Source organism: Neophocaena asiaeorientalis, unplaced genomic scaffold (assembly GCF_003031525.2).
Source record: "Neophocaena asiaeorientalis asiaeorientalis breed wild unplaced genomic scaffold, Neophocaena_asiaeorientalis_V1.1 scaffold95, whole genome shotgun sequence".
In the NCBI taxonomy this organism is placed as follows: domain Eukaryota; kingdom Metazoa; phylum Chordata; class Mammalia; order Artiodactyla; family Phocoenidae; genus Neophocaena; species Neophocaena asiaeorientalis.
In genome coordinates, this window is record NW_020174924.1 from 271989 (window position 1) to 285606 (window position 13618).

The 13618-nt window shown below is 40.0% G+C and overlaps 1 non-coding gene across 1 annotated transcript; it reads right to left on the reverse strand.

Annotated features, from left to right (window-relative positions):
* Positions 1–412: 412 nt before the first annotated feature.
* On the reverse strand, positions 413–494 carry TRNAL-UAG (transfer RNA leucine (anticodon UAG)). Its single transcript has one exon. It is a non-coding gene; the product is annotated as a tRNA-Leu (tRNA).
* Positions 495–13618: the final 13124 nt, after the last annotated feature.

Consider the following 13618-nt stretch of genomic DNA (forward strand, 5'->3'; position numbering starts at 1 on the left):
AACAGTGGCAAAATAGAGAACATCCCGTAGGAAACTCTAGGGGTTCCAGAGGCAGTCAGCATCGGGAACTGCACAGGGACACTTTGCATCTGCCCGAATTTTGCCGTGTTAACACTTAAGAGAAAATGATGAGATAAAGTCTCACTTCGCTCCCGGCTCCCCTCCGTGCCCCACCCGGGAGTCTACAGAGTCTACTCTCCAATTCAGCCTGCAGGGAGGGAGGCTGTCGTTTAGATTGGATCGGTTCCTGCTTCCGGGGAGCCTAACCCCACCCCATCCCGCCGGTTTCAAGGCTCTCCACCTCTCCTCAACTTGAACGCCCCAGCTTAAATGCAACACCTTTGGCAAGTCCTTATCCGCTCCTGTAGTGAGGACCCGGGCAGTGATCGCTTGTGATTAAGAAAGAAAACCTTGGCAGCGGTGGGATTCGAACCCACGCCTCCAGAGAGACTGGAGCCTAAATCCAGCGCCTTAGACCGCTCGGCCACGCTACCAAACGTATCTCACCTACTTCTGTACACTTGCTAGTTATACGTTTCTGCCCTTTTTTTTTCCCGCGTTGTTCTCTACTCCCTGACCCGAAACCATGATTCTAGGTATCACCAAGGGACACTAAGAAAGTTCTTCTCAGCTCTACTAGGACTCGAACCTGCATTCACCCAAGCCAAACAGCTCTTCTCACTCCAGGAGCTAAAAGAGAAAGACCTTCAAAACCAAGTATCCCCTTCCGAAGCACAGCACTTGGGATCTAGAATGTAACATCTTTGCGAAGGCGGGTCACGTCAGGTTCCGCCTGGCGTCCAGTAAGCGCTCAAAAACTGTTGAGAGGACGAATGAACTCCTTGATTTAGACTCCAGATCACTTGGGGATCGCGGTGGTGGAATAAGAAAGAGCAAACTGTCTTTCCCTGTCACCACCCCGCGCGCCGCGACTTCAATTCTTTGCTAAATTTTGAGTTTGATACTTTTCGGTTCTGAAGCCGGGAGAGAAGTCTCCAGGAGTCATGCACAGTGCGTGCGTTAAACGACTGGGGAAAAAAAAAAAAACTTGTCTCCTAGTTCCCTTTTTCTTCTCTTGGCCGAAAGCGCAAATAGCCGACGCCGATCAATGCCCGCTCCCTAGTGCCAGCCCAAGCAGAGTCTGCAGTCTTCCTCCCCAGTTCAGCCTACTGGTAGGGAGGCTGTTTTTTAGGTCGGATCGGTTTCTGCTTCCCGGGAGCCTCCAGTCCCTTTTGTATCTCTGTGTTTCCCATTTCTGCGTCTCCCAGAGAGGTCCTGTTTCCCCTGCGCAGTTGTAGCCCTGTGGAGGCTATTACTACTGGCGACTGCGGAAGGAGACGGACTGAGATGTCCTTCCATAGGGACTGAGGCCGGATTCTGAGCCCAGACTGGTACTCAAGGTGCCCAGGATTCCTGAGAACTCTCACGCTCGCGCTCCTCATCCCACCTAGAAGCCCAAGCCTGCCGGCCTCCAGAGGGGAGCCTGGGAACGGGGCCAGAATAGGCGAGAGAATTACACTGTCACGCCTCTTGACCCGGAGAAGAGGAGCCACACATCAGTTCTCCAAATGTTTGAGCATCTGTCTAGGGTCCACCAAACTTGAGTTTCCATGTTCCCTATGTGAAAAGGAATTCTTGCTGCTTTTAATTACAACGAAGTGGAAGTTACAGAAGGCCACGATGCTATGTCTCTTTTGCTACTTTGTGGCAGTAGCTGAGAATTATTTCACAACTACTGCCTAGACTTGGGGGTGGGGGGGCGGGCAATAAAAACCATTGCAGCAGAGATCGGTTTTGTATTTTGGAATTCTAACAGGTGACTGAGCAAAAGGCTGGGCAATGGGATTGGGGGATGCTTGGGCCAATTTTCTGCCTTCTAAGGGTAGAAATTGTGGTTCCCTGGTGATATCCGATCACATCCTTCATTTGATAAAATTAAAGCTATTTGGGGGGCAAATTCCACCAAGAGCCTTAAACGGGGAGGTTGTATATGCTCTGTGCTTCCCTCTCTCTTGCAAATATGCAGTCTATGTCAGAGAAGAAGCACCCAGACCTGGCTCACTTCCTTAAGAATAGACAATTGTCATTGTTTCTTAATTCCCCCAAGAGAAGGGAAAATCAATCCCTTCTCTTGGTGGTGTTGAAGGTTCCCAGGACACATAAAGGGGATTTTCCCAGGGCCTCCAGTAAAATTCTATGGTCTTTGTTTTGGGTGGAATTGTGTCCCTCCAGAAGGATATATAGAAGTCCTAATTCCCAGTGCCCCAATATGTGACCTTATTTGGAAATAAGGTATTTACAGAAGTAATCAAATTAAAATGAGGTCATTAGTGTGGGCTCTAATCCAATACGACTGGTGTCCTTATAAAAAGGGGGAAATTTGGGCATAGAGATAGAGATCTCTTCCTGAAATCCCATAAATTTCAACGTAAGAGTGAAGGGAACAGGGATTGCAGGAAGACTGCTAACTCAGATTCTCTGTGGGATCTCTGTAAAAGAACCTCAATGTATTTTCAAGGGTAATAGAGGTAGACATATTGGGGCTGGAGCTCCCTGCTGGTGTGGAAAGAGATCACTGGAGAGGGGCAACTCACCAGTGGTAGAGCAGTGGCCCTCAAATGTTAGCATGCATCACAATCACCTGGAGGGCTTATTAAAAAGACAGATTGCTAGACTCAACTCTTGGAATTTCTGATTTAGAAGACCAAGGGCCTAAGAATTTATATTTCTAACAGGTTGTGAGGTGCTGCTGCTGCTACTGATCCAGGGACCATGCTTCGAAAACCACTGCAGCAGAGATCAGTTTTTTATTTTGGAATTGTAACAGAAATGAGGAAGGCAAGCTGAAGGAGTCAAAGGTGTGCAGACTTCTTGAAAGCAGTGTGCAGGGAAGAGATGTATGCTCAATATGGTGGCTGTGGGGGAAAAATGAGAGGCCTTGGATATAAATGAGAGGGAAAAGCCTGGCAAAATATTAAAGACTACTGTTAAGGACAAGGAAAAGGTCCTTCCGATACTGGTGAACAGTACCGGTCACTTTGTGACCCTTAAGACATGAATAGGGCTTCCCTGGTGGCGCAGTGGTTGAGAGTCTGCCTGCCGATGCAGGGGACGCGGGTTCGTTCCCCGGTCCGGAAAGATCCCACGTGCCGCGGAGCGCCTGGGCCCGTGAGCCATGGCCGCTGAGCCTGTGCGTCCGGAGCCTGTGCTCCGCAACGGGAGAGGCCACAACAGTGAGAGGCCCGTGTACAGCAAAAAAAAAAAAAAGACATGAATAGAATGTGGACCCAAGGATGTCCAGGACTAGAAACGCTAGAGGTCTCAGATGAACTACGCAAAAATAGAATCAAATGGTGCTATCTTCTGAAGTCTCTGGCCACATGTATTTGTCTTACTGGGCATGGCATAAAGACACATGAGCGTGCAGGAGAAACTAGGAGAAATGTTTGCACCCTTACCCTCTCCTAGGCCACATGGAAAACTTTGCACATATCCAAATTAATCAACTGAGGTCACCCTGGAAACTTGATACCAGAGGTCTTTCTCATCTGTGAAAGAACTTTAGAGACTTGAAGCCTAGGACGTCTGAGGTCCATGAACAATGCACCTGCAAGATCTCGGCCTAAGAAAATAGAATCTCATCTACCCTTGATCTTCTATGTCCAAGTGTATTTTTTATCATGTCCATTTTACAGACTTAGACAAGGTAGAGTTCACACCCTTGTCAGTAGTGTGCAAAATACTTGCATTCTCCTTTCAACCTTAGAGACCTAAGGATGTCTACCAGGATATGCATCCTACAGTCCTTCATTCTATCAACTGAGTGATTGAAGTATGTGTCGACTGAAAAAACATGTATAATGTGAGAGTTGTGAGTTAGTTTTATTGGGGGCAAAATGAGGACTATAGCCTGGGAGACAGCATCTCAGATAGCTCTGAGGGACAGCTCTGAAGAGGTAGGAAGGAACTCAGTATTGTATATGATTTTAGTGAAGGGGGGTCCATGCAGTCAAGCACACATTTTGGCAAGGCTTGCTGCTAGTCACAAGGAGCAGATGTCTCTGTTAATGATTTTAGTGCTTTTCTAGATGTAAGAAGATGCAAGAATTTGGGCTCATAAAATCTCCTCCTGAAAATATCTAACTATCTGAAAGGGCTGTTTTGCCAGTTTTTCCCAGAGCACAGATTGCCTCATTCCTGATCTCCACCCTGAACCCCTTTCAGGGTGTGTTGAATGTCAGGGGCTGCAGTGGCTAGTGACTTAATCCTTGCAGAGGCAGATGGCAAATGCCAGTTTGTAGTTGGCATATACATAGTAAACGTTATTCAAATTTTCTTTTTGTTAGGAATCTATCTAGTTACCTCCCAGCACCAGATATTGGTTACTGTGTTCATAAAACCTTCAAAGTCCTCACTGAATATTTTGTCTACTTGTTTAATACTTACTGAGAGAGGAGTGTTCAAATATCCAATGATGATTGTGTATTTTTCTATTTCTTCTCTCAGTTATGTCAACTTTTGTTTCTTACCTTTGAAGACATGTTATTAGATACATAAAAATTCAAGGATATTGTGGAGAGTTTAAATAGAATTTCTTTTCAGGGCAGTTTTAAGTTCACAGCAAAATTGAGTAGAAAGTGCATAGAGTTCCCATCTACCTCCTGCCCTCACACATGCACAGACTCCTCCATCTTCAGCATCCCACACTAGAGTGGTACAGAATGGTACATATGTTACAATCAATGAATCACACTGATACATCATTATCACCCCCAAACCACAGTTTACAATAGGGATCACTCTTGGTGTTACAAATTCTATGGATTCTAACAAATGTATGACATGTATCTACTGTATCAAATAGAATAGTTTCACTGCCCTAAAAATCCTCTGTGCTCTGCCTATTCACCCCTCCCTCACCCCAACCCCTGGCAACCAGTGATCTTTTTGTTTTGTTCATAGTTTCGCCTTTGTCAGAGCATCATATATTTGGAATCATACAATATGTAACATTTCAGAAGGGCTTCTTTCATTTAGTAATATGCATTTCAGTTTTTTGTCTTAGTCAGCTCAGGCTACCATACAAAATACCATAGACTGGGTGACTTGAACAACAGAAATCTATTTACTTACAGTTCTGGAGGCTGGAAGTCCAGGATCAGGGTGCTAGGATTGTCGAATTCTGATGTAAGCTATCGTCTGGCTTGCAGGCAAGCACTCTGTCCTCACATGGCAGAGAAGGAGAGAGAAAGAGAAAGCAAGCCCTCTGATATCTCTTTTTATAAGGACACTGCTCCCAGCTTGAGGGCCCCATCCTCATGGCCCCATCTAACACTACTTACCCCCAAAAGACCATCTCCAAATACCATCACATTGGGGGTTAGGGCTTCAACATATGAATCTGGCAGAAACATAGTTATTCAGTCCATAACAGTTCTTACATTTCTTTTCATGGCTTGTTAGCTCATGCTATAGGTCTCAGTGCTGAATAATAGTCTACTGTATGGATGTACCACAAGGAATATTGTATATAATTGACCCTTTTATAATAAAATATTCCTCAATATCTCATACAGTACTTCTCACCTTAAAGAATCTGTTGTCTGATATTGATATAACTACATCATCCTTTTTCCTTTAAAGAGTTTTCAATGGTATGTCTTTTCCATTTTTTTACTTCCAGCCTATCTGTATGATGGAAGAAATTTTCATGTATTTGAATTCATAAACTCAAACTTTTCATAAATTTCCATATATAAATGTTTAAAACATTTGCATCATCACAAGTCATTCTGGCTTATACATAATTTGGCTTGAACTTTACACTAACTAGAACAGCTTGTCTTATGACCTGTCAAACATGCATTGTACATCTGCTTTAACCATTAAAGAAAATAATGTATTGTAAAATCAAAATGGAATGACTGTGGTTTAGGTCTCCTCTTGTAACTATGCAAACATTTTGGACCCCAGCCAATCCTTGCTTAACAAACACCCTTACTTCTTGCCAGCTCCAAACCTAAATCTTGACAAGCAACTTACATAACTTTGCAGTTTTTGCCTATGTAAGCCTCCATTTTATAGGTTGGTGGAACACAGTTCAATTGCTTCTTGAATCTGTGTCTCCTAGGGTACAGTCCTTGGTTTGGAACAAATAAAACTCTTTTCTCTTTCTATTGTTCATTGTTTATTGATTATTTCTGTCAACACTTGTCTTTACATTTAAAATGTGTTTTCTATAAACAGCATAGAGTTAGGTCTCATTTTTACTCAATCTAACAATTTTTGCTTTTAACTACAATATTTGTAACATTTACATTAAATGTAATTTCTGATACAGAGGAGATTGAGTCTACCAATTGCTACTTGCTTTCTATTATTCCCATCAATACTTAAAAAAAAATAACTCTATTGACGTATGATTTACATACCTTAAATTCATCTTTGTAAGTGTACAATTCAATGATTATTTTGGTAAATTTACCAAGTTGTACCACCATCACAATAATCAAGGTTTAAAACATTTGTGTCATCACAGTAAGATCCCTCTTATCTGTTCTTTGTTTCTTTATTCCTTGTTAACCGAGAAATCCAGGAAGAGAGACCTGGTTGAGATAGAAAATAAATGCTTTTATTGGGGTTTGTTAGGACTGCAGCCCAGGAAGCATAAATTCAAGGAAGTACTTGAATTGTGTTCCATTGCATTACAAAATGAGGGAAGCTTACAACGGCAAAAAACTGTGGGGTTACATAAATTATTTGTCAAGAATTAGAAGTAAGCGTGCTTATTAAGCAAGGATTGATTGGGATTTGAAATGATAACATAGTTGTGACATGGGTAGGGGACATTTTGAAACTACAAGGTTGTAGCTAGCAGCTGCTAGCAGATATATATATATATATATTTTTTTTTTATTGGAGTATAATTGCTTTACAATGTTGTGTTAGTTTCGGCTGTACAATATTCATCCCACTCTCCCCTTCCCCCTTGTGTTCACACATCCATTCTCTAGGTCTGCATCTCTATTCTTGCCCTGCAAATAGGTTCATCTGTACCATTTTTCTAGATTCCACATATATGAGTTAAATCGACAGATGAATGGATAAAGAAGATGTGGTATATATAAATATATACATATACATATAATGGAATATTACTCAGCCATAACAAGGAACAAAACTGGGTCATTTGTAGAGATGTGGATGAACCTAGAGTCTGTCATACAGAGTGAAATAAGTCAGAAAGAGAAAAACAAATATTGTACTAGATGTTGTTTTGAAAATGACTGGTAATGTCCTTGAAGTTCAGAAAATTCAAGTTCTCTGTGATTTGGGAACGTTTCTGAAACCACATCCACAATGGGTACCTGGCTCCATTTTGGATGCCTGAAACATAGTTACTCCATTTTGATTTTTAAAATAATCTTAAATATATCATCATCGTCCTTTTCTGGCTTTGTATTAAACAAGCACTTTTATCATTCCATTTATCTCCTCCATTTTGTTTTACTTTTAGTTATCATTCTTTAAGTTCTTAACCTTAAATTTACTAAATGCATCATTTTTATTAGTCTACCTGAAATTAACATTTTAATCATATCCCAGACAATGCAGAAAACTTACAATGCAAGAAACGTATTGCAGATGGCAGAATTTCCTTCTTTTTAAAGGTTGAATATTACTTCATTGTATATATGTATACCATATTTTCTCTATCCATTCATCCATCAACATTTAGATTGTTTCCATACCTTGGCTACTGTGAATAATTCTGCAATAAACATAGGAGTCCAGATGTCTGTTTGAGATACTGATCTCATTTCCTTGGGCTATAAACCCAGAAGTGGAATTACAGGATCATAAAGTAGTTATATTTAAAATTTTTTTTAGTATCCTCCATACTCTTTCCATAATAGCTCTACCAATTAACATTCCAACCAAAGTGCACAATGGTTTTCTTTTGTCCACATCCTCACCAACAGTTGCTATCTTTTGTCTTTTTGATAAAATCCATTATAGCAGGTGTGAGGTGATATCTCATTGTGGTTTTGATTTGCATTACCCTGATGATTAGTGATGTTAGTACCTTTTCCTATATCTGTTGGACATTTGTATGCCTTGTTTTAAGAAATGTCTACTCAGGTCCTTTACCCATTTTTTAATTGGTCATTTGTTTTTTTGCTATTGAGTTATATGATTTTTTTAAAAATATATTTTAGGTATTAATCCCTTATTAGATATATGGTTTGCTAATGTTTTCCCCTATTTGGTAGAAAATATTCACTCTATTGATTGTTTCATTTGATGAACAGAAACTTTTTAGTCTGACATAATCCCACTTGTCTATTTTTGCTTTTGTTGCCTGTGCTTTTGGTGTCATATACAGAAAATCATTGCTTAAACCAATGTTGAGAAGTTTTTCCCGTATGTTTTCTTCTAGTAGTTTTATAGTTTTAGGTCTAACACTTAAGTCTCTAACTCATTTTGAGTTGATTTCTGTATAAGATATGAGATAATGGTCCAGTTTTATTCTTTTGCATGTGGATATCCAATTTTCCCAACACCATTTCTTAAAGAGGCTATCCTTTCCCTATTGTGTGTTCTTGGCACCCTTGTCAAAGATCAGTTGAATATATATATGAAAATTTATTTCTGGGCTCTATATTATGTTCCTTTGATCTATGTCTATTTTATGGTAGTATGTTACTATTTTAATTACTGTAGCTTTGTAATACATTTTGAAATCAGAAAGTATGATGTCTCCAGCTTTGTTCTTCTTGCTTAAGATTGCTTTGGCTAGTCAAGGGTTCAAAGAAGACAAAGAGATCAAAGAGAATAAATCCAGTCCTTGTAAGAGCTGTAAATAAACACTGATATTTACTTAAAAAAAAATTGCTTTGGCTAATCAGGAACTTTTGTGGTCCCATATGAATTTTAGGATTTTTTTCTATTTTTGTAGAGAATACAATTGGGATTTTGATAAAGATTGCACTGAATCTGTAGATCACTTTGGGTAGTTTGGATATTTTAATGCTATTAATTCTTCCAATCCATGAACAAAAAACACTTTCCACTGAACAGATGTTTAGAAAACAAAGGTTGTCCTGTTGCATAAGATAAGTTTCTTAAGTGGGGCTTCTCTCACTAGAAACTGTGCCTGCTTGAGGGTCTGAAATCATGAATTGGCCTGAAAAAGGAGGTCAGAGATTTTTCAGAGGAAATCTGCCCCAGCAGGGCTAAATGCACATGCCATGTTAAACTGTTTCTACCCAGTGTTTTTTTATGAACATTATCTTAGAGATTCTCAGTCTCAGTAGGTAACCATATGTTTATTCTTAGGTAACTTCTCCTTTTTCTGTAAGGATACTCTGTGTGTGTTGGGTAGGTGAGACATTCATCTCTGTGCTGGTGTCAGGTACACCATTCAGTGACCACATAAATATGAGAACTGGCACCTGAATTCAGACTAGTTTCCTGGAATTTATGCTTAAATTGGGTGACAGCTAGAAGTCCCTTAGAGATTTTCAGTGCTTGTTTTACCAAGAATTTCAGGAAGAGGAAACTATAAGAGTCTGTTATAGTCTAGATTTCTGAGGGTAATAATTTCCTTCACTCTCTGCACATATCTGTGTATTTGTTTGCTCTCCATTTCTAGTATTTACTAATGCCCTGATATGTGCTGGTGGTCACTTTGCTAGGTATTTTGGAGACCCAGAAGTATAATCCATACAACCTTCCCCTAAAGGAGCTGTATAATATATAAACTGCAGATGATGTACTAATACACACAATTCTAAAAACAAAACAAAGCCATCTAACTACTACAGGAGACTGCAGTACAGTCTCCTTCCCTTTTTCTTTTCCATCTCATTCAGTTCTTTCTTTGTATCTTTTGTAGCATTTTCCAAAAGATGGACATAGAAATACACAGAAAACCACAACTCAGAAGTAATTCTGGAAGATTAAAAAAAATTAAAATGTGCATCCTTTTGACAATATTTCATATAAGATGAAGAAATATGGGAAGGAAGAGAGAATCATGATAATTTCATGATTGAGTGTAGTTGAATGGGTAATGTCAGTCTGGATGCTTACTTCTGGGTGCTGGGGGACACTTCCATTACATGTGTCCTATTCAAAATCTTGAGAGAGGGAGTGTAGAGGAAGGAATAGCAAGGACAAAAAATGGTTCATGGGTTTCAGAGGGGAAAAGAGATGAAATCTATTTGGTAAAAAGCAAAGGCATTGTGAATTAGAACATTGAGATGGTTTTTCCAGGATAAGTAGTGTTTGCTAAGTATGGAGGAATGGGAAATCATTCTAGTTGAAGAAATAATAAGCAAATGATCACAACTGGAAAAGGTGTGAGTTATATCTGGGGAATTATAAGTGGACCAAGTTGACTGGAGCAAAGATCTGTACAGGGCAACCTGTTGCCAATATATAACGGCCATTTGATAAATGTTGATCCAAATATTGGAAGATAAAAGCAGTGAGGTAGAGAGACACATACTAACACCTTCAGTGTTAGTTAGGAGTCTTTTAAGTTGAAGATAATTTTTGCTAAAACAAAAAGGGAGGATTTCTTTAAGAATTCAGGGAAGTCTCATAGATTCCAAGTGGGAATACAGTGAGGCCTCTGAAGTGGGCCATAGCTAGGGACTTAGAAGGTATCCAGGCTTCCTTTCTCACTGTCACCGCTCTCTTTTTTGTTCTTTGGCATTCTCTCTCTTATGCTCTTTCTATAGTAATGCTTTCTCTGCTTCTCAGCCCATGTGGTAGAATATGATTGATTTTATAACTCCTACCACTCTAATTTCCTTTCTAGTAATTGTGGGCTAATTAATTTGTACCAACCTCCTTGAGGAAAAATGATAAAAATATTGGATAAGATTTTACCAAATCTTCATAAAAGCATCAAAGTACTGATATGATAACAAGCCACTAATAGGTCAGGATCTAAAGGAAAGATGGAATCTGAGAGCATTAACCTTTGTAGCTCCTAAGACATTTGCTAATTACTGCAAAATTGGGCTATAGTTTTGGCAGCATCTTTGGGTGTGAGAAAAAAGAGGGACAGATGTCAAGATCCAGCACCCACCAAAAGTGGAAATTCTAGTAAGGCACTCTGCCAAATATTAAGTTGGGACCCCAAAGAGATATTCTCACAAGATAAGGATGAACAAGAAGTTAACCTTCCACTTAATTGTTGTGGAGCTCAGCAGAAATCAGCTAAGCTTAGCAAGAGAAAAGGGAAAGGATGAGCTGTCAGCTTTTCCTCGTCTTTTCCTGGTGATCACAGGTCTGATTTGTAGCATGGGCTTACATCATCTTGGAGGCCCAGGGAATGCCTGGCCATGAACTTTTTTCAGGGTCCTCTTGGGCTGATAATGGTCCAGGTACATGTGAGAAACAAAAGCCATATATATTTTTTTTTCCAGGAAGACAGCTTCAACTTGACCTCAAAAATTCACTGCATATAATTTTGCAAAGATATTGAGCAGTACACATTCAAAGATGACCAGTTACACATGGAAACAATGTGACATGAGTACGAATCAACTAAAGCAACAGATAGCATAATACAGGCTTATCAGTTATAGATATTAAAAATTATAATTACTATGTTTAAAGAGATTTTTTTAAAAGTGGCAGATATCTGTGAGGAATGGGAAATCACAAAATTTGGCTTAGAAGTTTTGAAAAAGAAGCAAATAGAACTTCTAGAATTGAAAATTACAATTTATAATTACAGTTTACTCAGTGGGTAGCTTTAACAGCTGATTAAACACAGCTGTAGAGAAAATTAGTTGATTATGAGTAAGAACATGTAATCCACAATGCAACTTGGAGAGAAAGAAAGACAGAAAATACAGAAGAGAGGTTAAAAGAAATGGAGGACAGGGTGTGAAGGTCTAATATATGTTTAATTCCAGTTTCATGAATGGAGAAAGAAAAAACAGAGAAAAACAACATTTAAAAAGATAATGGCTGAGAATTTTCCAGAACAGAAGAAAGACAGCAATCTATAGATTTAAGAAATCTATAGTGTTAGTATGTGTCTGTCTACCCAAGAATCTGACACCTTCACCATTGGAAAAGTATGGGATTTCCCTGTGGGATTATTTACTCCTGGTTTACACTTCTAAACCGAAATCTTCCCTGGATGCATCTGATTGGTAGACCTAGGTAACATGCTCACTCTCAGCCGCCAGGTGGGAAAGCAACTTTTCTAGGACAGACTTACATAAGTCAAATTACAAAAAGTAAGGAAAATGTTTAAAAAGTGTTGGACACTCACTAGTATGACAAACACCTGCAACAGGGCTATTCAGAAAGCTCAGGTTCAGGTGTCTGCTGTTTTCTCTTTCTACTCTCTTCTTTCAAGAGCACATAACCCTTAGAGGCTCTGACTCAATAAATGACTTATGTAATTTGATCTAACCTTGACCTATCAATCTACAGAGCTCTAGATAGAAGAGTATTCTGGCTATCATAAACTCCTATATCCTCCAACCACACCTCAGATTCAGCCTACCTAAATCTGAGCACTTCTCCCCCCTCTGCCTTCTCGAGATACACATCTCTCCCTTAGATTTTTTTTCAGTATCATCTTGTTTCTTCAACGTATGATATTTGAGAATCCTCCCTGACTCTTTCCCCTTTGTTGTCTCATTTCTTCTTCATTCATATCTAACTTCAGCAGAATCTCCCTTGCCTGTGTCTCTCTCATTCCTTCCTTCCTTTCCAGTCCTGTAACTATTATTCTCCTGCATTGTATGTTTGAGGATCTGCACCATGGCCAATCTCTGGTGTCCCCTTGACTCTGGTTTCTCTTCCCTTCAATTCATTCTGCATCTCCAAGCCTTGTGAGTTTCCATGTTCAATTTTTAAAAAGGTGTAACTTCATTCCAGAAATTTCACAGTCTCCTGATAACTTGTCTTACATTCCCTCACTTCCACCAGGGCCGGCATCTGCCCCAGTGTCTGCCTTGGCCCTTTAAATGCTTAGGTCTTTCTCTCCAACTTTGCTCATAAATTTTTCTCTACCAGGGATCACGCCGCCCCCAAACTTGTATGTCTTAACCTTTCTTCAAAGCGCAGCTCAAGTCCCATCCCCTCCTGCAGGCCTGCGTCTGTGATGGCTCACTCTGTAGTTTTGTGTACCTTGACACTGTCCACCGCCCCTCACACCGGGCACAGCTACTTTTCGTTGTTCTCTTTCATGAAAACTAACTTTCTTTTACACCACAAGACTATGCCAGTGACTTCAAAGTAAAGACCATATCTGGATGCCTCGTTCCTAAGTGCAGAGCCTAACACAGAATTGGAGCTCAGTGTTTATTGAATGAAGGGAAGAATTAAACAGAGAATTAACGAATGCCTGCTCTGGCGCTGCTACTCGAGCTGTAAAGAGGTCCCTAGTCTAACGAACTTGAGGCAGGCCGATCGGTGGATGTCCAAATCAAGGAGAAAACCAAGTGCGGATGTCTGGATTTCATGTGAGATATCTTAATTTTCACAATCTGCAGAGGGCAGAGGCGGGGAAAGCTTTCACTGCATCAGACTGTGTTGGGTTGGGCAGATTTCTGCAATTTAAAATAGTGGTAGGTCCTGT